We start from the raw sequence: 27,889 nt of genomic DNA on the forward strand, positions 1-27,889 counted from the left end.
AAATTGTGGACGTTCATATCAGTGCACTATTTGCCCTCTGAAAGTATTTTCTGGAAAAAAAATTTTTCATGTCTGTTACAGTGATTTGAATTTTGCCGTAGTGGGTGAAACATAGGTTGCGAAAAAATACTCTAAAAAATAGAATACTTTACGGAACGCCTTAAATATCTGCTGTTTACTTGAAAAGGAGTGGCACTATCTTATTATCACCCATTGACGACCACTACTTTGTCTCACGATGTGCTTTGTGGTGAAGCAATAATGCAATTCTGCGCCCATTTTGATTATTTTTTCAAAATTCTACGAATATTACAGACAAAATAGGACTATATCACATGGCTGGATAGTTGGCAGTAAGCGTGTCAAAAAAGTATTGAAGTCCATGACCGAGTAGTTTCAAAGTGTAAAGGGCGCAAACATTGAAAAATGTGTGAAATGCTCCACGTTCAGGCACATGTAGAGTGGTGATGCAGTCCAAGTAAAAATGCACGCTTGGTCTCGTTGGGAAGAGTAAACAAAGGAGATTTCTTTGTGAAAGTTTCATCGGAGTGTTTTTTGTTTTTGGCGAGAAACAAAAATTTATGTTGAGCGTTCGCGGCGTGCCTGGGCGCGGGCCCGTAAGTCCGCTTCGCTGCGCCGCCACTGTTCCTTGGGGCAACGGAAGTATGCAGCGCCCACGCGGGTGGCACGATCGTGTGCTGCTGTGAGTTTTCACGTTGCTGAAAACTTGCAAACAGTGTATATGGCTGGCAGAATGTTTCGGAAGGGCATTAAAGGCTGCCGGTTAGTAGTGGGAGCAGAGCACGATTTCATTGCCACGTCACTGCATGCACACGTATGACAGGTGCAGAGCTTGGGTTGTGTTCTCGATCTCTGCGGAGGTTGCAGTTCTTACTTCCGTTGCCGACGTATGGTCTTCGGACTCTTGGCCACTTGAAATCCCTGTGTTGCTGAGTAGGTGGTGAGCCCGGCATTAAGAGTGGTCAGTGATGATGGCACGAAAAGGTGAAACGTGCGCGTACCTTTGAGGGAGATTGTAGACTCAAACCTTGCTGAGAGCTCAACTTTCTGCCACGCTGCATGCGATGCTTTCATCTTAGTAATCGCCTTGCGATTACTAAGCGAGGGCGATAGACATTTAAAAGGACGAAGCCGCCTTAAAGGCGGCTTCCTCGTTTTGTATACTTATCGCTTTCGGTTTCCGTTGTACAGGCTCTCCGTATAAAATATGACACGATAGCAGTGTACTCACCATTCGCAATGTTTATCTTATTACGCGCTGCCAAGGGAAGCGGCCGAAAGACGAACCTTCGAGTGCCGCGTGCTCGCTCGGCGACGCGATCACCGAAGCAAAGCTCACCTCTGCCGAAGATCCGAGCGTAAGAATACGTAGCACCATTCGGCTCCGAGGCACGAATGGCGCGAGTCACGTTCAAGCGAGCTGCCCATAAAAAATAATTATAAGTGTATTCCCGGTGCCTGTTAGCCACTTTTATTATATAATAATATATTTTAAACGAACCATCACTCGTTTTCCCTGACACTTCGTCGGCGGCACTGCGGAAAGCCGAAGAATGCGTGTCGAAACGAGAAAACTCACAGCAGCACACAATCGTGCCACCCGCGTGGGCGCTGCATACTTCCGTTGCCCCAAGGAACAGTGGCGGCGCAGTGAAGCGGACTTACGGGCCCGCGCCCAGGCACGCCGCGAACGCTCAACATAAATTTTTGTTTCTCGCCAAAAACAAAAAAACACTCCGATGAAACTTTCACAAATAAATCTCCTTTGTTTACTCTTCCCAACGAGACCAAGCGTGCATTTTTACTTGGACTGCATCACCACTCTACATGTGCCTGAACGTGGAGCATTTCACACATTTTTCAATGTTTGCGCCCTTTCCACTTCGAAACTACTCGGTCATCGACTTCAATACTTTTTTGACACGCTTACTGCCAACTATCCAGCCATGTGATATAGTTCTATTTTGTCTGTAATATTCGTAGAATTTTTTAAAAAATAATCAAAATGGGCGCAGAATTGCAGCATTGCTTCACCACAAAGTACATCGTGAGACAAAGTAGTGGTCGTCACTGGGTGATAATAAAATAGCGCCATTCCTTTTCAAGTAAACAGCAGATATTTAAGGCGTTCCGTAAAGTATTGTATTTTTTAGAATATTTTTTCGCAACCTATGTTTCACCCACTACGGCAAAATTCAAATCACTGTAACAGACAAGAAAATTTTTTTTTCCAAAAAATACTTTCAGAGGGCAAATAGTGCACTGATATGAACGTCCACAATTTTTTACAATACATTTGGAGAGGGTCGAGCGCAATGTCTGGGACGTTTGGCGTGGAATGACCCAACTCAGTTTTGCGATTTCCGTGTCATTTCATTTTCTGTTCTTTTTAGGGGACAATTTAAGTACCGAAGTGCCAGACGTGACTTCACAGAAATAGTTCTGTGTAGTGGGACCAGGACCGTACACAAAGCTCGTCGCGTAACCTATAAACGACAGTCCCAAAGTTATACACCTAACCACAACGCGCAAATGTACGAGAGCCTTTTTTTTTACCACCGAGCCGTTAAAAGGCTGTATTCACAGAGATTTAATACTTCCCCTCTTTATGACAACGCCAAGTGCACTTTGCAATGCACTTGAACCACAGCGCGGAACCTACACTGATATGACTCTCGTTAACGGAGGGTACGACGACCACACAGAGCACTCTCGACAAGTGCACTCACTTATCTTATTACAGTACATATATAGCCGATCAAGGCTAAATACTTGTTTACATCGTGTTCGGCATACGTACGAGCGGTTAAAGTTGCACTAACGCAATGGAACAAACCGCCCTTTGAGGACCTGCATGACGTACGCGCACATGCGAACACAACGTGGCTAGCAGACGACGCACGGAGCAATCCACACTAGGCGCGGTTCAGCCAAAAGCCGCCAGGCGGCGACTCCGCTCGATCTCGCGGCCAATAGTAGAGCTGTTGGAATTCGTGGATGCCTCGGTCATTTCGTCGACAACTTGTCTGTCGACATAGCCGGCGACATGTAGGAACCTGAAGCCACCCTTCGCGTTGGTGACGTATAGGCCGTCGAGGCTGGTAGGCCTGAATAGTGCTACGTAGACCAACATCAGTGTATGGTGTTTGTCGTATTTGTCTACAAAGCGGCTGTCAATCAATCTGGCATCATCCACGGTCAGCATGAGGCCATCGCCCAGCCTCGTAAGAAATGGAGAGGACACTGCGGCGTTCTGGCGGACTAAGTGCACTTTACGGTGCGGTGATGTGGATATCATATGCAACTTTCGTTAATGTATTCCTCCGGGGTCGAGCAATGCTTCAATATAGCTTGCTGAATCATAGGAATACAAACGTAATGTTTATTAGACTGCTATAGAAACGGAGCCAACACTGGAACTACAGACGTTAATCTGATATGACGCCTGTATCGTAGGAGTATCATGTAGTGTTTATAGCTTTCTTGTAAAATTAGATAGCCAGCACCACAACCATAACTGACGTTGCAATATTACGCCTGCGTAGGCTGTTTTTCCAAACTAGTTTACAGACATGGCGTGGCTCAGTGGTAGAATACCTGATTGCCACGCAGAATGCTTGGGTTCGATTCCTGCTGAGATCCTATTTTTCGTTCTTTCCATTCGTTGAGTCAACGCTGCCGATGTTGATTTTCCTTAACGCTCTAGCATTTAAGTTAACAATGTCTGTTCTCGCCGTTCCTGGGTCGATATAAACTGTCAATCACCTGTGGCGCATACCCGTACAGCGCGGCCCGTGGTAAACGGGTATGTGCCACACGTGTCTAGTGGAAAGGGTTTGACGACGTACGCGACAAGATTTTAACGTTATTCATGTCATGACCCGGCAGTCATATTCGTCAAATCCTCTTACCCTCCCATGCAAATTTTGGTCTACACCAAGTTAAGGAGGCGATCATGAGAGCACCCAGACGTAGGCGGCTAGATAGATAGAAGCGCTCAAAGTGCCAGAGGTTCGCTAAGAAATGCTTCGCATTTAAAACAGCATTCAAAGCACGTGTAACACAAGAAGTGAAATTTGGGCGAGTTTGTAGAGGCTCATACCTGAACAAGAAGCGCGGTAAGACAGCGACACAAGACGGATCAGGAAGATTAGACGAGCGCTAACTTCAGACTGCACGATAGAACTTGTTCGAGTATGAAAACACCTCCAATATTTACACGAAGCTGCAGTTCACGCTTTTCTGTCTAACTAGTAGCCTTGGAACACAACAATGTCTCCGCACACCCTTCAGCTGCACTAAAGTTTGCAACAGGGATTTGACTGGCTGTTATGGGGACACGACATCGGTACAGTTAATCTTTGAGGAGCCTAGAATTAACTGTTGGGCTAGTTTGTCGTGACTTCAGTTCACCACTAAAATGGAGCATACTTATAGACTTGATGTCAGCCCTGCAGTGTCTGTCATCTGCTTTACGTCGTGGTGCACGAGACCAACTAGTATTAGAAATAAGAAAAACCTATCAGCAATTAAAAGACAAAGGGCATGACATGACTTTTCAGTGGCTTCCAGGCCACTGTGGCATCGACGGCAACGAACATGCCGATAATTCTGCAAGGAATGCTGATGAAAGTGGCGTGCAAGAAGCCATTCCATTATCACGAACCGATGCAGCATCAAATATTCGCTCGCTCGCACGTGATCTAATGCATTCAATGTGGAATACGTCCGGTTTTCTGCATACCCGCCTTCACCGTCTGGATTCGTCACTTCAACTTCAAATTCCATCCTGACTATCACGATGCGAAACAACAGCCCTCTGCCGCCTGTGGCTTGGAGTGTCTTTCACGAACAGCTTTGCTTACCGAATCGGAATGACAGACAGTGCCGTCTGTGCTCAGTGTGGCAGCGAGGAAACCATTGCGCACGTCCTGTATCAATGTCCTCACTACAGGGGTGCTATGCAGGATGGCCCGAGCTTCTCGGGCACACGAGTTTGCTCCGAGCTTGCGTTACGGCGAGAATGGCGAGAATGGCGTCACAAACGCATGTGTGGTATCTGCGGCGGTTTTCAAAGGAACACCGCGTGCAAACGCGTCAGCGCCGCCACTTAGTCAACATTTTGACAGTGCAGCGACGTCGGCGTGATTGTCGCGCTATCTTTTTGCCAACTGATCATCGCGCCTCCCACGGGCGTGCTCGTGGGCGTTTGTCCTCTTTCGGAAAATTCTTTCATTCCACCTGCAGCATGAAAATTTCGACTCTCGAAGGCAACAAGGGCGCACACGCAGCACTCTGGTGCAGCTCGTTTCGCTTCTCTGGAATATTACAGATAAATAAATGGACAGGTTACTGCTATACTTACATTACACGTCTTAAGATTTTTCTGTAGTAGCGAATCGGTAGAAACAATGTCTCCGCAAACAAGTAAATAGTAACATTTCTCGCCGCAAATCCCACCAGGGGCGCTTGCTTCGTAGCTGTGAGTGGTACGTCGTGAGAGCGGTGAAACTGAATGCGAGACATCGTAGCCACGTGTTGATATAACCCTTAGTTCGTGCGTGTGTGCATAGTCTGTGCGGTTAAGCTCATAGATGAATCGTGCCGCTCGCTGGCGTTGCGGCCTGAGCACCGCTCCTCGGCAAGAGGAAACGCGGTGGGCGGACCCGCTCTTCGCCGCGGGCGTCAATCAAATTGATTGACGTGCGAACTCGGGCACAAACTCGGTGATTCTGAAAAGGCTCCAGTTCATCTCGTGACTGTCATAGTGCCGGTGTGCCTTTGAAGTGTTTCATGCGGTGGAAGCTACTCAGCACCTTCTTTGCATATAAAATAATTTGGTCAACTTGCACTACTTGTGCCAGGCTGGGGCCATCGGAGGAGTCACCTAACTTCGAGCTTTTTACGTGGCTCGTCTACTCAGTATGCTTGGCCTGCTTCGGAGTAATGACCGTGTCAGTTCGGTCTCAATATTGGTGCTATTGATTAGGAAGGTCTTAACTAACATGATATTGAATAGCCCCTTCTTAATTGTTAATGCTTTAATTACCACGACATTAATTACCCAGGTTTAATTCGCAAGGTCATGAATAGCACAAAGGTAATTACCATAATGCTAATTAGCACGATCCTAATTAACACGACCTCGGTGAGTAAGGTCATGATTATCCTGGTTTTAATTACGCTCTCCTAGTTAGCGTCGTGTTAACGAACATTAATTATCTATGTCTTAATTACCACGCCATTAATTACACAGGTTTATTTCGCAAGGTCCTGAATAGTACAGAGGTAATTAGCATAATCCTAATTAACACGATCTTGGTGAGTAAGGTCTTGATTCTTGGTTTTAATTACACGCTCCTAATTAGCGTCGTGTTAACTAGCATGATCTTAATTACCTTGTTCTTAGCTTTACACGACTTCATTAGCATGGTCTTAGTAAGACGTGGCTTAGTTAGCTCGGCCTTAGCATGATTTGGCCTAATCAGCTTCGTCATAGCACGTCCTGACTTAGCTAGACATACCGCCCGGCCAATTAGCTAATCAGCCGGGCGCACGTGCTCTGGGAGCGAGCAGACGATGAAGAAGAGGACGACGAGGGCGCTCGCCGGCCGAGCAACGCGCTAGAATGTACTGGCTGACCATGGTGCTTATACACATGGCCTCGGCGATTAGCTCTAGCCGCGGAGTTGTAAGGCGATCGGTCGGAACTAATCTCAGAGGCAACGGTGCTGTTTATTCAAAAGGATACTTAGTGCAGGCATTAAACGCTTGAAATTGAATTCAAACGGCCCGCGCACACATAAAGATATAGTTAGTAGAGCTTTCTGCGACTTTTCTTGCATGGGTGCACTTCTGCACTCAGTGGAACGACAAACAAATGAAAGAAGTTTGACGGCACCACCCAACCTTCTCGACCGCCCTTGACGTGACGCCGCGTTCCATCGTAACCAATGGAACGGAGCGCGCGCTGAGAGATGGATTTCACCTTCTCGTACTGTTAGCTCGTTCAACCTCAGTTGGGGGGTGTCGCCAGAGCTCGGAAAGATCCCGAGTTTCGCCTAATAAGGGCCATCCTGCATAGCACCCCAGCTCCCATAGACAACAGCCCTCAGCAATGCTAGCACGCCTCGATGGCCAGCCGCTTTCTGAACAATCAATTTTGGAGTGCCAGAACGTTCGAGCTTCCAACCAGAAAGCGACGAAGGCGCTACTGAAGTTTCTGCGCTCAAACGACCTCGCTAAACGACTGTGATGCTCCCGTGTTTGAGTGTCTGTGCGTTTTTTTTTACTTCTTTTACTCTTTTTTTCCTTCCTTGCCTTTCTATCCCCCCTTACTCCTTCCCCAGTACAGGGTAGCAAGCCAAAAAAACTGTCTTCTGGTTAACCTCCCTGCCTTTCTCTTAAACTCTCTCTCTCTCTAATTTGCCGTGCATAACTGCCTGAGATATATCAGCGCGAAGGATAAAACGAAAAGGAACGTAAGAAATAAGACGAAGGCAATATATATATATATATATATATATATATATATATATATATATATATATATATATATATATATATATATATATATATATATATATATATATATATATATATATATATATATATATATATATATATATATATCAGCCGTGGATCGGCCTTCGTCCCAGACGAAGACCAGTCCCACGGCCGAAACGTCGGATTAAATTGCGCTAAAACATACCTCGTGACTCATATACCTGCCTATACAGGGTGTTTCAAGAAATGTGTCCAACCTTCTCAAAAAATCAGGAAAATGCGATATTTGATTGCTGCCTTCAGAATTGGTTTTTCTGTAGTGGCAGGGATTTTAAGATGCTTAAATAAATTATTTGGGACTGTAATTAAAAATGTTAAATTAATTAACTTTTTATTAGTGGAGTTAGGTGATTGTGTCAAATGGGAGAATTGAAGTTCTTCATGCCAGAAACCAAACGCAACTTTGAGATTTCGAAAAAGTGGCATCTAGTAATAATTACGATGTAATGAAATTCAACCAAATTCAATGGCAAAACCTAAACAGAAACATGGAAGAACGCAACTGCCATATTCTTCTGAGACGGCCAAAATGAGTGAACGACTTTTTCTGTAGCGCTAGGCATCTTAAGATGGTTAGAGACATGACTTGAGACAGTAATTAAAAAATATAAATTAATTAACTTTTTAATTAGTGGAGTTAGGTGACTGTGTCAAATTGGGGAATTGAAGTTCTTCGTGCCAGAAACCCATCCCAACATTCAGATTTCGAAAAAGCGGCCTCTAGTAATAATTACGAAGTAACGAAATTCAACCGAATTCGATGGCTTCGCTGTTGAAAGCCGATGCATTTCGTTTAATTTCATTACTTCGTAATAATTACTAGAGGCCGCTTTTTCGAAATCTGAATGTTGGGATGGGTTTCTGGCACGAAGAACTTCAATTCTCCCATTTCACACAATCACCTATCTCGACTAATTAAAAAGTTAATTAACGTAACTTTCTTAATTATTGTCCTAAATGATGTCCTTATCTACCTTAAAATTCCTGCCGCTACAGAAAAAGCAATTCTGAAAGCCCCGAGCAAATATCGCATTTTCCTGATTTTTTTAGAAGGTTGGACACATTTCTTGAAACACCCTGTATATATATAGACGACTCGCTTATACAATCTGCTCGTTCCGGTAAAAATAAATGCTTCCAGAGCAAGTGTAGAGGAAGCGCCCAGAATGGCTCTGAAGTCTGAAAGAAGTGTTACCACTGGCGAAGTAATTCTGCTTCTGGACTTGCTCTTCAAGTGTTTTTTTTTTTATTTTTACCAAAAAGAACAGATAAGCGAGCCGCCTATCGCATTACCCTTGTCGGGTGATGTCGGTTGCTTTCATTAGTTTGGTTCGCTATAGGAACTGGCTGCACCACCATCATGATCCCTATCTGGGCCGCACTAATGCGCCCATGGAGCCAGCCTGGGCCCAATCTGGGAGCGGTGATCAAGAAGCGGCGCAGTGGGCCTAGGGTTCGAGCACACGCCGCAACCAATAACAGCAAGACTACACGTACAGTCGTGGACACATAGTGCTTCATGATGAAACAAGCGCAATATTCACGAAGATTTAGAAAGGACACAGGACGGAGCGCTTTCCTGTGTCCTTTCTAATCGCTCCGTCTTCTGTCCTTTCTAAGTCTCCGTGTATATTGCACTTGTTTCATCATGAACCTTTACCAACATGCCCAACTGGCAGTCATCCTAAACATAATGCTTGCAAACACGGCAAGTGTTGTACAAGTCCGCGTTTATCGGGTATGCCCAGCAGCGAACGAAGAACCACTTGCCCCTTACCTTTCATGCTCTTGAGTGTTGCCTCGTCACCGCTCCAGAGACGCCGCGAACGTAATAGCCTTTCGATACAGTTGTTCACCGCTCCCGGTCACGTGAGTCTCGTAATGAGGTAGCAGTACAAGCTAAATAACTGGAATGTAGCAGTTACGTTATCCCGGCCTATTTGTGACCTGCTTGGCGCCGTATTCCCAAAACGCGAAAACTGAACAAACACACATGGAACACTTAAGACGGCGGTTGTTTGTCTGCACCCGAAGACAAGGAAGTTTATGACTAGGACGCCCGATTGAGTAAATACCAGCGTCTCGAAGGCGCTCCGTATCGATAGAGACGAAAGCGTCGCCAAGGGGCCCGACCTTTCGCAGAAAGTTATAAACATATTTGGCAGCCGACATGGAGCGTCTCTTTCCTTTTAATTCTTCATGACAACAGACACGTGCCGGCAAAGTGCCCGTTCTTTTCTAACCCATAATTTACTTGTCCTGCTGTTTCACATCTCTGGCCCTACTGCTAGAACACTTCAGACAAAGCTATACTCGGCGACAACTTATCTTGGCATTGCAGCGAAGGCTACGGAGGCGGGGCATCCGCACATTTGTGTTACTACGCAAGTAGTTCGGCATCTTGCAGCTGATATCAGTTTCGGTTTCGCTTGCTCGCATCGCTGGAGCGTTTAGCACCACGTCTACATGCGGAATGGGAACATCAGTGTGCGTAGATGCATCTACCTACTGTACTGTATATTGTCACAGGGTTGTTACGTTGACGAAGGCAGCAGTGGGCGTGTCGAAGATGAAATTCTTTATTTGGCCGAACTTGTGGGCGGGAAACGAGTCAGTCAGAGCGTCGTCCGTCAATAATTTTGACAGGGGTGAAGCGTGTCGGCTTTTATGCATGTTCTAGCGAATGTTACAGCGTTATCGCTGGTGGCCACGTAATCTCTCGGCTATTCGCGTACCGCGCGCAATCTTAACGGAAAGATCTAGAACAATCGTGACGCTTCTGGAACATCGCATCGCGGTCTGCGCGGAAGATTCCAAACAGTCTTTGCGGGTGAAGCCCGAAGACAACAAAATAAGACACGGGAATATGATGAACGCCACCAAGCGCACACCGCAGCCTGAATACGGTGTTTGCTCGATTGTAACGCGATCACGATTGTAACGCGAGAGGCGACTTTAGTAGCAAAAATTTGGAGAAAGAGTTCGCATTGTATTCGAATAAATACGGAATGCAAGTACCATGATGCCGCTGAATTGGGTTTAGATTTAAGGAGAGCTCTCGCTTAATTAAAAAGAGACTGACGCAGAATATTTTATCAAGCTTCGCTTGTCACACACCTTCACAGAGCGTAGTTTCTCGGCCGTAGGTATTTCATTGCGCATGAAGTAGCTGTGCACTTTGCGCCGCAATGCTGCCAACGCAAACGTGTAATAGCGCAGCAGCCGCGTCTTGCCGGTGATGCGCTTCTAAGTTTGGCCCGAGAAATTCAATTTCTTGCGCTTCGGGGAGGCAAGTGGGACCCGCAGAGCTGCAGCCTTGATACGCTTAACTGTTCGCTCAGTCACTCCGGTGAGCTCGGCGACAGTCCGGCACACTGCATTTGCAGACAAGTCACGCTGACGGCGCCTCACTCCAGCGATGACATCGCAGATAACTTGCGTGGTCTGGTTTGATAGCCACTTTCTGTCACATTTAGAGTACAGCTTCTTCAGAGAACGAAACGGTGAGTTTGCGGCCGCACACGGTTCAGGCCAACGGTTCAGGCGGCATCGCGGACGCCATGTTTACTGAGACTCAGAGCAGGCGTGAGGAAAATGTGGTGCAGGCGTGAGGAAAACGTGGTGCTGTCCAAGAAATAAAAAAGACAGAAACAAAATTGAAGTTTACGATAACTTTTTTTTGAACGGCTTCCCATACTCGTTCTCTTTTTATAAAGAAGAAATCTTTATTTATTCGAGCTAGGTAACTTTTCGAATTAGAAAATAAATATAGGTACTATTTCTTGGCGCGCGCGCATGCAGGCACTTTGGCTCTGTAGCTTCCACAGTGGTGCCAAGAAAAGTTGTCGCCGAGTGTAGTTAGCTAAAAAAAAAGACAACGGACAAGGTGAAGACAATAGACAGGATGCGGCGCTAAACTTCAACTGAGGATTTACTCACGAAAAAAAATTAGCACAGCTCGCACTAAGTCGCGCAAGGCTGGATCACAGCAGAGCTCGTGGGCACTTAGCTCGTTCTGACTTGGCTAGGCTTTTACCCTATCTTTTCACATCTCTTGCTATACTATACTATACTATACTATACTATACTATACTATACTATACTATACTATACTATACTATACTATACTATACTATACTATACTATACTATACTATACTATACTATACTATACTATACTATACTATACTATACTATACTATACTATACTATACTATACTATACTATACATGGCTATGCTTGCTCTCTTTTTTATCATTTTTTAGTGTATCCCTTATTAACTCTTTCCCTTTATGCTTTTAGGCAAACCTAGACCGAAACAGCTCTACCGCGATCCTGTGGTTCCCAGCACACTTCGCCACCCCCACCGACGAAGGCCCCCCTAACTCGAACGAAGTGGAACACCGCTATGCGCGAGAAATGACTCGCCGTGCCGAGTCGGAGACCCCCTCGTCGAGTTCGGACCTCCTGGTTCAAAACACGCGAGAACGCTTAGCCAGGTACAACGACATCACCAAGCACTACCAGTTAGGCAGGCGCACCAAGCTGAAACGGCGCCAGGCAGTGGTCTGGCGACAGCCGCAGGCCCACGCTCTCCCCATTCCGATCAGGGGCCGCACGTTTCAGCTTCTCTGCCCCTGGTGCTTGGGCGGCGATTGACCACGTGCCGGTTCATGATGATGATAATTTCTATCTGGTTACGACCGGCTCTAGAGTTCTTGGCAGGCGCCATAGGGCGTGATCCTGTGAAGCAGGCCTGTCAGTCAGAGGGTTTCCCCATAAGTCGGCGCTTGGACCGAGACGCAAAGCGTCGCATTTTTCTGGAGAATGCTTACGCCCGCGGGCTCGAGCGAGTGTGGAATGCCGCCGTAGACGGGTTCCGAGCAACTCATCGGGGGAATCTCGGACACCGCTTTTCTGGACTTTGTTGTCGGCATGGGATAGCAGCTCTCGAAGGGTTCTCACCAAACCACTAAATTCTTTTACCGGAGCGCAGACATGAAGGTTTGCACGTGCTCATGTAAGCTGTCCATATTCCCAGAGGTCAACGACACCTCCCCTGTCCCCTTTCGGACTTCCTCCTCGCTGACGTTCAGGATCGGAGTCTTCGGGGCGTGGCACGTGAGTTGTGTGATGCACTGGTGTTCCCCAATTGGACTCTTCGACCTATGAGTGTATTGTGTGACTCTTTTGCCTCCTTTCTGGAGGGCGGACGCCGGGATGGCAAGTCACCGGATTGGTGGGAGCTGCGGACACTGGTTTTGAGTGCCTCAGGGTTGTCTGACTTGGGGCTTTATAAGCCGAAGACTTGTTGTAAAAAGCTCTCTCTCTCGATATCTCTCATCATGCCTCTATGTAAATAAACATCTGTTCTCTCTAGTACGAACGCACCTTCCTGTCTGCAAAAGATGGTCTAACGGGTACTCTGGAGGGGGCCAGCTACCGTTGACATTACTTGCCGGACCCGAGTCGTAACAATCTACGACACACGGCAGACCTCGACCATAACAGCTCTGCTGTAAAAAAAAAACATAATTCACAAGATGCGCAAGAAGCCGCACAGCACGGAAAATATCACTCAAGCACGCAGCCCACCCTCCCCCTCCCCTGATCACCACAAAGCTTTTCAGCTATTCGCATGCCTACGCAACCTACTCGTGCCGCATCTAACCCAACAATTCCATGCGCAGATTTCTTTCAAGGTATGCGCATTTTTTATTGCTGAGAGTCAGCGACGGAGCACCTAAACACCCATAGCCCGCTTTTCTTAACACTCATTACCCGTTCAACCACCTCGCCCCCTGAATTTTTTCAGTTTCACATGTGTATATACACATGAACACATACAAACGCAGGCACGAACATATATAAACTATGGTCGCCCTTGGGTCGCCCGCCCCCCTCCCGAAAAAAATTTGTGGCTGCGTTACTGTTTCCGCACGACAATGTATTTAAATAAACCACTGCAATAACGCATTCAACGAAACGAGTGACATGCTTTGTGTCGCAGGCACCCTCCGCGGCATTCACCATGCAGCACATCCTGGTGAGTTTCTTCGGCACAGTAAAAACTACTTCAGTGTTGCCTTCTTGAGTCGGTGTGACACTTTGTTCATGTACGGCACAGTACAGGGCACACCTGATTGCGCTGCTCACTGAGCCCAATCGTTGGCCGTGCATGCTTCCCCTCTGAAATGAGGCTTTCCGCTACAGGCGCTATCGTGGCGTCAGGAAACCCGGCGCTTCGCAGTCTATTGGCCTGGTGCATAACACTACAGGCTGCCTGGCGCTCACAGGATATCTGCCAGGCGGCTCGAAGGCTATTCACGGCAATTGCCCAAACCGGTTATTACTATCAGGTCAATCTTCCTGCCTTTTCCCTTTTCACCTATTTCTCTCTCTCTTGACTGTCTTTAAGGGGGCCGAATTATACTTGACGATGGGTTTTTTTACTTTGGGGACAATATGTCCAGCAGAGTCGACATTCATTAAAGCTAATGCGGATATCAAGGAATTGTAAGCACCCATCTAGTGGCCTCTCATGAGTGAACCCCAGCTCGCAAGCGCATGATTTGAAAGCTTCGAGGACAGTAGTCACGATAATATGCTTTACATCATTAGCCATGCTTTTCATTAAAATGAGAAAAACATCCACATATCGACAAATTTTCCGTCCTTCCCTCAAGCGTCCGCACCCATAATGCGCATGCGCCAACTCTCCCCCCTCTCCTCGCGTGAGCGCGAGGAGGTGGGAGGAGGTGGCGTGAGCGCTGCCTTCGCTTCGTTTCTCTTCTCCCGTTTTCTCTCTCCGCCACAGCTGTGCGCTCGTATATAATGCGGCGCGCGCTCGCTCCCGTTGCACTCTCCTTCGCAACGGCGCTATCGACACTCGCGAAGCTGAACGTACACGGCAACGTCAGCAAGCGTTGCACTCTCCTTCGCAACGGCGCTATGGACGCTCGCGAAGCTGAACGAACACGGCAACGCCGGCACGCGAATCTCGAAGCTGCGAGGCAACGCGCAGCCGAAGCGCAACGGAAACATCGAGCTCGGGGGGGGGCGGGGTGTAACCTAAGCGGTTTACAACATATACACAACTCTACACACAAATGAAACATACACGGAAACATACAAATGGAACCAACAATGGAAACACAAGTGAACACCCAGCGCTGCTTCGCATCCCCACATGATTCCCTTTAGTGGGAGATGGTGTAATTTTTTTGCAACAAAAGTATTGTCAACACACGCGTCCGCTTCCTTGTCAAAGTTGTCACGACCGGCCCCGACCAAGATTCCTGCTGTACGTAAATGCCGACGCGTCCACTGAGAATATAACGTGAGATTCTTGAACAGGTTATTCTATCTACAAAAGTGAAGATACAAAAAAGCCGACCATGTAAGGAGCAAAATTTAGGAAAGGGCTTGCGGCAATTACACAGGATTGCTCACTTTCTGCCTGGGCTTTATTTTTTCACAATAAAACCGCTCATTTCAATAAAACTACTTTCTAAGTTCCATAGCAATATGGAATATTCAGCCGCTTTAAAAAAAAAAGAGCTAAATATTTTGTATGGTGCGCCTTGCACGCGCACTTGAACCGCTGGAAGATTATCGTCGCATAAAGAGATGAAGTGTAGTTTCCTTTGCAGGATAGCTCAGCAATGATTCCAGGTATTTGTTCCTTCTGTGCTGCATGCGTAAATATGCCAGGACTCTTGGTAGCTTTTGATTAAATTTACAAAATACCAAGGGTGTACGAATAGCGAAGTTTCATCTCGAATGGAATTCGAATCGAACAGTGCCGAATAGTAGGCAAAAATATCGAATATCGAATGAATTATCAAATACAAAACATTATTTTGAAAATTGAAAGAAAGAACAAAGAAAGGAAATCTGCTCATGTCCTCGAGCACATAACGCAATGAGTGACTGCTACCGAAAGATTACAAACTGCCATGCAGACACACAAGCTGTTCCGCACGACCTGGCTTCAGGCTCTCGGCTAACAGAGAGGGGCACGGTAGCTTAGCTAGATTTTTCCCTCCCATGGTCGCGAAATATGGGTCATCTGACAACGGTAAGGTTGTGCTTCATCGTCATGAGTGCACCGGGTCCAAAAATCTTCTGGCGCCCGTTCACAGCAGTGCGCCAGAACAATGGGAGCTTCTAAACGAGTGGTACAATGCGGCGGTGGCGACTGCGCAGCGTGAACAAATTTTCACACGCTAAGCCGAGGGCTTCCCGGACCAAAGTCAGGACGTTTCACGGCACTTGGGTCATGCGCAACCGAACAACGCAACAAGCACAACTTCGGAAGCGAAGTTGTGAAGGTCTTGACGGTTTTCTCATATGTTTCTTTTTGTTAAGAGAGTAAATGAGATAAACCTCTTTAAAATAAAAATGCTCTCGCTTTTGAACCACGACATCACTGAAAGTTTTATAACGAAAGGCCTACTGTAAGACGTTAGCGTTAGTTTGAGCCACACCATTCTAACGAAGTTGCGCTATTGGCCTTTGTCGCGTTTTAGATATTCGTCCTGTCGAATCATTCGAAACTTCGAATACTAGCTATTCGAAAGTCGAATCGAATTATTTGATTAGGTATTATTCGACTCGAATTCGAAACTCGAATATTCGCACAACCCTACAGAATAATTTCTCGTAACACTATATACTTCACAGACAATATCATTATACCACGGGGAACATATAGAAAGGAGTGTTGGATGCACTTGAAGTACCAAAACCGAAACTGCCTGCAAACAGACTGCTTGACGGCTTTGGCTGTTCTGCCACAAAAAGGTTGTCCCCAGGTGTAGGCCTCTCGTATACGGTATATTTCCTTTATTCAAGGCTTAGGCACGTGATAGTCGAGCACCGGGTTAGAAGTCTGACGAAACCCGCGGCTCAAGCGCGCCAAAACAAGGAAATATGGGGCAGGGCGCGGCTCCTGAAGACCGCTGAAACATGCGGGTAACACGCTTTCCACAATCAATTCTATACGCAGCACAGCGGTGCGCGGTGCATGTAGAACGAAGCTTCGTCCGCGTGTCCCTGCGCCTCTCGATCGCCATGACCACGGCCAGGCTGTTATTCGCCCATAGGTCGGTGAAACCGAGAAACATTGAAAAAGAAACATAGAACATAGAACAGAAGGCAAAACAAACAAACAAACAATGATACTATAGGTTTCAGAGCCCACTTAATTCTGCTAATAATGCTGATGCTGATTATTAAGTAGGCTGCAAACGACGGAATAATGATGATAATGTCGATGACCCTGTTCTGCTTAAGTGCGCCCTGTAGGCTGAAACTCGCGCTCGCGTCGTGAAACAAACAAACAACATGTGTGTGTGTGTGTGTGTGTGTGTGTGTGTGTGTGTGTGTGTGTGTGTGTGTGTGTGTGTGTGTGTGTGTGTGTGTGTGTGTGTGTGTGTGTGTGTGTGTGTGTGTGTGTGTGTGTGTGTGTGTGTGTGTGTGTGTGTGTGTGTGTGTGTGTGTGTGTGTGTGTGTGTGTGTGTGTGTGTGTGTGTGTGTGTGTGTGTGTGTGTGTGTGTGTGTGTGTGTGTGTGTGTGTGTGTGTGTGTGTGTGTGTGTGTGTGTGTGTGTGTGTGTGTGTGTGTGTGTGTGTGTGTGTGTGTGTGTGTGTGTGTGTGTGTGTGTGTGTGTGTGTGTGTGTGTGTGTGTGTGTGTGTGTGTGTGTGTGTGTGTGTGTGTGTGTGTGTGTGTGTGTGTGTGTGTGTGTGTGTGTGTGTGGTGTGTGTGTGTGTGTGTGTGTGTGTGTGTGTGTGTGTGTGTGTGTGTGTGTGTGTGTGTGTGTGTGTGTGTGTGTGTGTGTGTGTGTGTGTGTGTGTGTGTGTGTGTGTGTGTGTGTGTGTGTGTGTGTGTGTGTGTGTGTGTGTGTGTGTGTGTGTGTGTGTGTGTGTGTGTGTGTGTGTGTGGTGTGTGTGTGTGTGTGTGTGTGTGTGTGTGTGTGTGTGTGTGTGTGTGTGTGTGTGTGTGTGTGTGTGTGTGTGTGTGTGTGTGTGTGTGTGTGTGTGTGTGTGTGTGTGTGTGTGTGTGTGTGTGACGCTATGAATGAGAGACGTGTCGTGGCTCATATCAGTCAGTCAGTCAAGAACTTTATTCATCGGTCCTGAGGAGTTTAGGCCGCCGGGGGATCCAGGGGGCACACCCTAGCAGCCGCGTAGGCGACGCCCGAGTCGGGGCGGGAACGTGATGGCGTTCCGCCAGTTATTGGGCCCTCTGGACTGCCTTGAGTTGTTGATGGAGCTCGGAGCTCCTTAGTGCCTCTTCCCAATCGGACTCACTGGTGAGAGGTCCCTGAGGTAACGCGGGACATTGCCATAGCATGTGCGAGAGTGAACAATAGAGTTCTCTGCAATCTGGGCAGTACCGTGATAGGTACGATCTTGTTTGTAGCATGCGAAAGGCTAGCGCTTGCGCACGTTCGAGCTTTGTGTGTGGTAATGGGTATTGGCATCTGTTGTTGCGGTAGTGAGAGGTGATTTCGTGGAAGGTTAGTAAGGGGTCGTTAAACTGTATGTCTGGGCCCAGCTCTTCGGTGGCTGATTGATCGTCGCGGCGGGTGAGCTCTCGCGCTCGGTCATGAGCCGTTTCGTTGAGGTAGGGTTGTTGGGAATGGACGTCTTTGCCCATGTGGGCAGGGAACCAAGAGAGGCAGTGCGAACCCGTGTGCTTTCGTGTTTGTAAGATGTGGGCTGCTTCAGCGCGATGTTGCCGGTTTCGTAAGCCCGAATGGCGGCGCGAGAGTCAGTGAAGACGCTAGTGTGCGAGGGGTCGGTCATCGCTAAAGCTATGGCGACCTGCTCGGCTATGGCGCTCGTTGCTAGCCTAACCGAGGAGCTGAGCGTAGGGCTCCATCGCCATCTACTACTGCGAGTGCAAAGGTGGAGCGGAGTTGCCGTATTGCGCCGCATCGACGAATACGGTAGAGCCGCGATTCGCGGCGGTACGGTTAAGGATAGCGCGAGCGCGGGCCAGGCGTCTGCCTTTATTGTGGTGTGGGTGGACGTTTCGCGGGAATGGGGTTACCATGTAGGTTTCTCGGACATCTCTCGGGAGGGTTACTGCGCGTTCAAGGTAGGGGTGTGAGGACATGCCGGCTTCGTTTAGTAATCGACGGCCTGCCTTGGAGCAGGAGAGGCGGACCACTTGGCCTGTGGTCTGGGCCTCGATGACTTCATCGATGTCGTTGTGCATACCGAGTTGGTCGAGACGGGAGGTACTCGTGTTTGGGGTAGGCCGAGGACTTGTTTAATGCTTTTGCGCATGAGTGTGTTCACCTTAGTCTTTTCCACTTTTGTCCAGTTGTGGGCAGAGGCGACGTAATTGATGTGGCTCATTAAGAACGCGTGGTATATGCGCAGGAGGTTGGCCTCACCGAGGCCTTGCCTGCGACCCGAGACTCGCTGGATCAGTCGGAGCATGTTTTCCGTTTTAGTTGTGATATGTGTTATTGTACGTGCATGGCACCCGGTGGCCTCGACTAGGAGGCCGAGAATGCGTATGGAGTCAACGCGGGGTATTCGTTGCCCGTCTTGGGCTTGTAGTGCTATGGGAAGCTCGTGTAAAGGGGTTAGATTACGAACGCCTTGGCGAGATGGCCGGTATAGTAGCAATTCGGATTTCGTGGGTGACAGCCTCAGTCCGGTGTTTTGTAGGTAGGCTTCTGTGATATCGAGAGCGGTTTGAAGGGCTTGCTCTACTTCCGCCAGGGAACCTCCCGGGCACCAGATGGTGATGTCGTCCGCGTGAAGAGCATGGTTTATGTTGGGGATGTCGCGGAGTTTGTCAGACAGTCCCTTCATTACTATGTTGAAAAGGAGGGGCGAAATGACTGCCCCTTGTAGGGTCCCGTTGGGACCTAATGTGTATGTGTCGGATGTGAGTTGCGATACTCGTAGTTGAGCTTTCCTATTTTGCAGGAAAGAACGGACGTATGCCTGGAATCTTTTACCGAGGCCAAGGCTGGCAATGGATTCCAGTATGAAGCGGTGGGAAACGGTGTCGAATGCTTTGGTGAGGTCTAGGGCGAGGATACCGCGGACATCTCTCGTTTTTGAGTCGAAGATGTGCTTTTTTAGCAGTAACATGACGTCTTGTGTTGAGAGGTGTGGTCGGAACCCTACCATGTTGAATGGAAATAGTTCGTGGTCCTCTATGTAGCGCGATACACGATTAAGGATAGCATGTTCAGCTGCTTTACCTATACATGAGGTTAGGGAGATGGGGCGTATATTGTCAAAGTTGAGTGGTTTGCCAGGCTTTGGGAGGAAGACCACCGTGGCCGTGCGCCATTGTTCAGGCACGTGGCCGGTTTCCCACATGTGGTTTATATCTTTCGTGAGTAGTGTAATGGCTTGGTCATCTAAGTTTCGCAACAGGCGGTTGGTTACCCTGTCGGGACCAGGGGCCGATCTGCTGTTGAGGTTGTGCAAGGCTTCCCGAATTTCAGACTCCGTGAAGGGTCATCGAGTTCGGGTATTGTTACACATTCTATTTGGGGGTAGTCGGTGGGGTGTGCGGTGTTGAGGGGAAGGTGTCGTTTGGCGATTTCCTCAAGGAAGGTTGTCTCCGTTCCTCCCGTCTTTTTGTGCGAGTGAAGGTGACGGTCTATGGCATGACTCTGGTTGTCTTTTGTTTGGCGGTCGTCGAGCATGTGTTTTAGGAGGTTCCATTTACTCCCGTTCGCATGCGGCCGTCGACCGCCGAGCAGAGTTCGTGCCATTGGAGTCGTGTGAGCTCCGTGCAGTATTGGGTGATGTCTCGGTTTAGTATTGCTATGCGTTTGCGTAAGCGTCTGTTGAGTCGTTGTGTTTTCCAGCGTGCAAGTAATGATGCTTTTGCCTCGAGCATGTGTGTGAGGTGTTGGTCCATTCTCGGGACGTCGAGCTCTATTTGTATGGTTTTCGTTGTTTTGGCTACGTCTTCCTGGAGTGAGGACAGTAGTTCGGTGAATGTGTTGTATGCGGTTGTGTTGTTTTTGCGGAGGGTGCGGAAGGCATCCCAGTCCGTTAGCGTGAATGTACGGGGTGGGGCTGTTGCGTTGGGTAGTTCTGTGCGTATGATGAAGTGATCGCTGCCCAGGTTCTCCTGCGTATTGGTCCAGGTATGGCCTGTGACGTTACGGGTGAATGCTAAGTCAGGTGTAGTGTCGTGGCGTACCGACGTGCCTAGTCTCGTAGGGTATCGGTGATCTGTAATTAGTGTGAGGGACAGGTCGTCTATTGCTCGCGTGAGGTTAGTGCCCTTGGCCGTTGCATGGGGGTAACCCCATGACGGGTGGGGGGCGTTGAAGTCTCCTGCTATGATGAGCGGAGAGTTTCGCGCGAGGGTTGCGGCTTTTGTTAAGAGCGCGTGGAAGGACTGTCGATACTCCGACGGGGAGCTGTAAACGTTGAGAACGAAAACGCTTTGTTTTAATAATCGGTTTGGTATGAGTTCGATGAGTATCGCCTCTAGGCGGCTGCGGGTAGGTAACACGTCGTGTTCAATGAAAGCGAATTTCTTACTGATGAGTGTGGCTACACCTCTCTTGGTCTCCCGTCGTTGTGAGATGAGGTGGTAACCCGATAGTGTGAGCTTGTCACATAAGGTTTCCTGGAGTAGTATTACGTGAGGCTTTTTGGGTTGCGCTTTAATGTACTGTTGCAGTGGGGTTTTGCGTTTCGCGTAGCTAGCGCAATTCCACTGCCAAATTTCTAGGGTGTCTTGGGTTGTGGAAGCCATGGTGATTAGATTAGATTAGCTGGCCCAGGTGGGTGTGCCGTTGGATCCGTGGGAAGTGCTTGTTTCGCTTTGTCTTTAGCTTTTATGGTGGCTTTTTGCTCTAACGCTTCTACCCGGCGTGACAAGGTGTGGATACTTTCGTTGTTTTCTCGTGTGAGACGGAGGATTTCGTTTAGAGTGTCTTGTGATGTGTCGCTGTCACCAGTGACCGTTTCTGAGAGTGAGGGGGCTCTGCGCTTAGGTTTGCTAACGTCTACCGAGGGTGAGGGTACAGGTTTAGGGGCTGTGAGAGTTTGTATCTGTTGCCTCGCATCATTTAGTTGCGCGGTGAGCTGTTGCATGGTGGCCCGAAGGCCTGCTAGTTCTTGGCATAGGGTTGTGACTATCTCGCTTTCATGCTCTGGCAATGAAGGCCGCGTTACCTGTTTAGTTGGTGGTGGGCTCCGTTGCGATTGTTGCTTCCCTTGGACTCGATCCGCCCATGTCAGCCCGGCCTGGCGGGAGGGGGAGCGTCCCCTGGAGCGGGAGCGGCTGTGGAGGGCGCTGCGACGGCTCGCAGCCGGTGTGACGGAGCGGCTTCTCCTGGATGCCGCGGAGGTGCTCGAGGTGGCGCTGGAGTTGCGGGAGCTGGCTCCGCTCGGTCCCCAGGAGCGGCTACGGCCACGTTGACGACGTCGGCGCCGTCGTTGTCGCACGATGTATGGAACTTGAAACTTGCGCTTGCAGTCCTTGTCGGCGGTGGGGTGCGGTCCGCCGCAAAGGGTGCAGTGGGGCTTACACTGGTGGTTCTCGGGTGGGGTTTTGAGCCCACACGTCCGGCACAACGTTGTGTCATATGTCATACTTTTATTCCATTGCACGTGCACTTCTTCATCATCGGCTTCTACCAGCCATCCCTGCATGCCTGCTTACGTCACAGGATTTCCCCTCCCCCCGGAAGAATGCGCGAGTTACGAACAACAAAGCATGAACAAGCAGTCTTAGAAGCAAAAATGTCGAAATGCGCAGTAGTTCCATGTCAAAACGTAGTTCCGTCAACTCGCACAAAAGACTTCACAGAAGAGGGCAGCAGTCCGATGATATGTGGGAAAGCTCTGGTGGGCGAGGCTGGCCGTTGCGTTCAGGAAAGCTCAAGCATGCCTTGCACATGGAGATTGACGATGACTGGGTTCGTGGAAATGTCACAACTGAGTAATAATGGAACTTGAAGCATTGCAATCTCGGCTGTGGTGGACGTCGCATTCCTTGTCCTGACTGGCACACAGGCAGTGCTTTCAGTTTCCGTGCTCGTTGACAGAGGCTAATCGGACGATGCCCGAGTCCTTGCGAGGGACAAAGGGTGAGTACTTGTCTTTCTCGGTGTCTTCTGAGATGTGAGTGGTGTAATCGCAGACGCAGTCTTGATCTCTTGTGCAGAACGCGTCTCTGTCGACGGTCCTTTATGCGAAGATGCCTTACATTTTGAATTTGTCTTTGCTTTAAAAGGCTTACTTTACGACGTCGTCCTTTCAGCTGGGATTGTGCTTCCGAGGAAGTTTTCGTTGGTTGTTGTGCTTGTCGGAGGATCGATTGTAGTCCTTGAGGTTCGTCGACTTGTCTGTGCTGGTCTTGCTGATGTTGCTCAGGAAATTGATTAAGTGGAGCCCCTTTCGAATCATGACGTTCCTTTTCTTCGTAAGTAGATGTCGTGTCCGGTAGGTAGCTGGTGCATGGTGTGCTGTTGTCTTGCTTGTCGGGCAGCGGAGACTTGGCCAATTGTGAATGTGTGTCGCTTTGTTGAACTATAGAGCAAAGTCCTCCCGAAGCATGAACTCTTTCGGCATGGCAGTGGCTTGGCAAGGTATTTTCTCGATCCTTCATCTGGTCCGTCGCGTACGTAACTATCCCATGAGGCGTGCGGTGAGAGTTACGAGCACCAGAAGAGCCAATTGACGCAAAACGAGGAGGTGGGCCGCGCATGCAAGGCGAGATATTAAGGGCAACAGGTGCTGGAATATTGACTTGATTTTTGTAGTGCAATGAAGAGGTAGGCAATGGCGACTTTTGTGCAGATGGGAAACCGGGTGGAAAGTCGGGTCTTGTGTGGCCGGGATGCATTTTCGTGAGCATACGCCTTACTTTGTCTGTGGGGAGATGTAAATTCATGCTCGTTGTTCGGGTGCGTGAAGATTGTTTTTACTGTGACGGCTGAGTGCGATTGTCTCCGGATGGGGGCTTATAAGCGAGTCTTCGTCGTAGTCTTTAAAACGGGTGGTCATCTCTTGTTTGATTTTTGCCCATGATTCGTTGTTTTCGAAGGTGTGCGTGAGGTAAAATCGGAAGGCCTCACCACTGACGTATTCGTTGAAGTTGGTGACCATCTCCCGTTCCGACCAGGATGCAGCGGTAGCGTGGAGCTCGAAAAGGTGGAACCAGTCCTGTACGGGTCCATCGTCCGCTGATCCGGTGTACTTGGGGATGTCAAGGTCAGCCGATGGTTCTGTCATGATGATGATCGCTTTGTGCAGCAGGATCTGCTTCGGTGGTCTACGTGCGGTCAAGGGGTCTGGCTGATGGTTTTGCTGCTGATGTGCGGCTGATGAGGCGGCTGCCAGGTCTCCATTCTGTCGACTTGTGTGACGCTATGAATGAGAGACGTGCCGTGGCTCATACGTGATGATGATGATGATGATGCTCCTTGGATGATGGCACCTACCCACTCAGGGGGATCGGCCAAGAGTCGGGCGGATCATGAAGTCTGAAAATTTTAAGAGCTACAAATTTTAAGAGCTAAAAGACGTTACTGTATCAATTAGAATGAAGCGTCTTTTTCTTTTTTAATGATTTTTAGTTTTTGATTAGACCGTGTTGCATAACCTACCAAATGGCCAATGTCATTATGAAAATTTTTAAAATTATTAGCGGTTGATGTGTCGAATAAGACGATTTGATTCGCATATGAATTTCTCAATAGCACTGCATATATTCCCGTCCGAGTGCCCCAGCACAGAAGCCCCAAATGATAACAGTATAGTTGAAGTAACTGGCAGATCAAGGTGCCGCATTACAATTTCAATTGTTCGTTTTCTGAGAGAGGAAAAACGTCGGCATTCCAGCAAGAAATGTTCGATTGTTTCTGCCTCATTGCAAAAGGAGCATGTAGGAGAGATCGCCAGACCAGCGTGATAGTTTTATTCCATTGCACGCGCATTTCTTCATCGTCTGCTTCTACCAGCCATCCCTGCATGCCTGCTTACGTCACACACACACACACACACACACACACATATATATATATATATATATATATATATATATATATATATATATATATATATATATATATATATATATATATAGGTTATGCAAAACACTGCTCATCGATAAAATAATACGTATTGGAGTCGTCCGCATGCCAAAGACAGGGAAACGGAGGGACGAAATAAAAACAAGTTCTACTATCTGGCGGCTGCGTATTCTTCATGCTGCCTTTTCGTCTTCCTCGCTGTCAACATCATTATTTTTCTGTTTGTTTTTCCTGACGTGATATTTAATGTAGTGCAGTAGTGAAAGCGAAAAATTTCAGCCCGACCTGCTTGCCTTAATCAGAAAATTTCTCCCTGTGCTTTTCTGGAAGTTTTCACATGATGATGGATCAACGCGACATTACGGGGGCCTGTTCCTCGGACTACATCGAGTTGTCATCGGCATCAGAGCAACGTTTCAACATCATGGCACCCTTGGCCACCTTTGATTAGATCTGCAGTAAACCGCCGGGTAAAGTCACAGTTTAAATTGTTAACGTTGTTAAATTGTTCCATCATGAGTCGGATCCCGCAAGGCACATGGAGCCAGATGGCCCAAGGAAACAGCACCGACAATGACGCCAGCCGAGTGAGTCGAAAAGAGCCTGTTGAGATGCCGGCTTACCAGGAGTTCCGAGCCAGCGCCAAAAAAGTGTTCGCTGCGCGTGTACGCGAACCTTCACCGCAAAAAGTGCAGCGAATCCGGCGGTCGCTGGACCAACAGCAGGCAGAGCAGAGGCTGCAATGTAACTGTTGCGCCCGGATCGTCTACGATGGTTGGAAGGCCGTGCATTGCGAGCATGTTATCTGCATTGACTGCATGGTCCGATCTTCGAAGGAACTAGTTCACTGTCAGGTGTGCATCATGATGTGCTACGAAGACGGGCAGCACAACATATGCGTGGTGTGTTTCGGGTGCGAGTTGTTGTGCCGTTGTCCAGAGCGTTTGGAGAGGGTCGACGCGAACGCGGAGCTTTGCTACCGAACAACTGGCAGAAAGCCTCCGGAGTTCTACAAGCGGATCACGAGGGTATCGCTGCCTGCAGCGGCAGGAAGAACAAATCTCACTGTCGATGTTGACGACGTTCCCGGTAAGAGCCGCGTCATGAAGAAAAGCATAGAAAGAGAAGAAAAACTGAATCGCACAACGCCCGAGAAGCTGAGAAGACTGAATGCCAAACAGCAGAACATGGAGGAACGAGTGAGGTATCTGGAGAACTGTCTGGCGAGACTGCAAAGCAAGCTGGAAGAGCTGGTAAGCGCACGGCCGCCGGAAGCACTGATCCAGCAAGTTCAAGAGCAGCAGCAACCGACAGGTATGTACCAAATTCAATTACAAGGGGCTTCACAGGCGCAACGAATATTACAGATGCCAGATCCTTGGCGAACACAAGCCACGCCTCAGCTCTACACTGGCTGCGACCCGATGGCGCCAGCTTTCCCTCAGTTTCCAAACAGTTTTCCAGATCCCGTTTTCCCGAACGAATTCACACAGCTACCACTGTTCGATGCAATGAGACAGGCAATAAGGCACCAGAACGTTCCTGAAGACGGAGAGGGGCTCCCAAGAAGGGCTTTAGTAGCGGTCGTTCAAATGAACTCTCGAACTCCTGGCAGCGGCGTGCTCGACCCCTTAAACCATATCGCCGGGTCTGGTCAACAGAACTATAGTAGCATAGGCAGTTCAATAATAATAAGGGAGATCTCCGACGATGACGAGGAAGGCCAGGAGGACATTCCAAGTGAACCGTCCTCGTCATCGAGCGACACAAATCCCATTCGTAACCTACAGCATCCCAGCGCAGTAGAACCCCAGAAGAAGGACGCCGAGACCTCGGTGCAGATGGGTACGCTCGTCGTGCAACTCACCAAGCTATACGACAGAGTAGCGGCGCTCGAGGTTGACAACGAAAAACTGAGGAGTGACCAGAGGAACCTACACAAGGCGAACGCTAAAATGCGCGAAGTCGTCAAGGATCTCCAGTGCGAGCAGAAGCGTTCTAGGCAAACGCTACCCATGAATAAACCGCCACTGATGATGCAGACTCAGATTCAACAGCCTCAGCAATCTATGAACATGCACTGTGACCCCGGTGGCGCTTCCACTACAGCTCTTAAGGTCGGAGTTGACGCCTTTGCTGAGAATTCAAGCACTCAAGAGACCACAGCTTCAAGCACGCCACGGTCAAGCGATCCATCGAGGTCATCGGATGCAAGCGAGGCAAGGAACACCACTAAAGTTGAGGAAGAGATTAACATCGTGGTCCAAAGTTCACCCGGTGGTGAAATATTTCTGAACAACGAGGCGTCACCTCCAAAGACTTTGGCGTTTATGGAAGCACCGGCAGCAAGCAGCGCGCCGTGGCCAACGTATGGAGGCACGCAATACAAAAGGACAACCTCGTTGCCTAGTCAATCGGTAGGGCAACAGCTGAGTGACTCCGAGCTTGAGACGTATAAGAGACGACTAAACGACATCATGGACTGGTACCAGTTGTGCAAACGCAGGGAAGCATACTTGGAACAGACTACGTTGGCATATCTCAGACAGACGCTAAACAACAGCTGTCACTTTCTTGACTACGGCCATCCGTTCTGCTGGGAGCTTGACAAATGCTTGAAACTCAGCTCTGGGAAGACGTGTTTTCGAGACTTTAGAGTTTTCAGCGGTCCCATTATTGATGTTGTCTGCAGAGGTCTCATACGCTTCGTGGTAGACCCCCTACCATCGTCAATCTGCGTGTACGTGGAGATACTCATTTCCGCGAAACCTAGAGTTGACCAGTGCTATGTGCTCAGGGTTCGCGACCCCGATTCAAGAAAGGACTTTCACTATGAACGTTACACGTCCGAAGACATGTTTGGCTTCCGAGGAGTTCTCACTTATCCTGGGACGCCATGCCTCGGCTTCTTCTCCATAGTGGTACAAGTCGACCACGACGATCTGCCACTGTCTTTCAGAAGTGGTGGCAGGCTCCTGATTGAATTGATCAAAACACGTTATGGCGAATAAACGTTTGCGTATGTGAGCCGTTACCAAAGATTATAGGAACGTTAGTTTGTGCTTACAGCCATATAAAGGGCCATATATATTCATTACTACTAATAATATGAAATTTGGCAGGCGATGGGACGATGCTCAGAGAGTAAGTTTAAGCACCCGGGAAACAGTGACGTCGAATTGAGTGGCACTTTTGTGAATATTTGAGAAGCTTCCCAATTGCGGTCAACGCACTCGATGATAAGCTGTGCTAAAACAATTAA

The sequence above is a fragment of the Rhipicephalus sanguineus genome, chromosome 2 (genome assembly GCF_013339695.2).
Source record: "Rhipicephalus sanguineus isolate Rsan-2018 chromosome 2, BIME_Rsan_1.4, whole genome shotgun sequence".
Classification (NCBI taxonomy): Eukaryota; Metazoa; Arthropoda; class Arachnida; order Ixodida; family Ixodidae; genus Rhipicephalus; species Rhipicephalus sanguineus.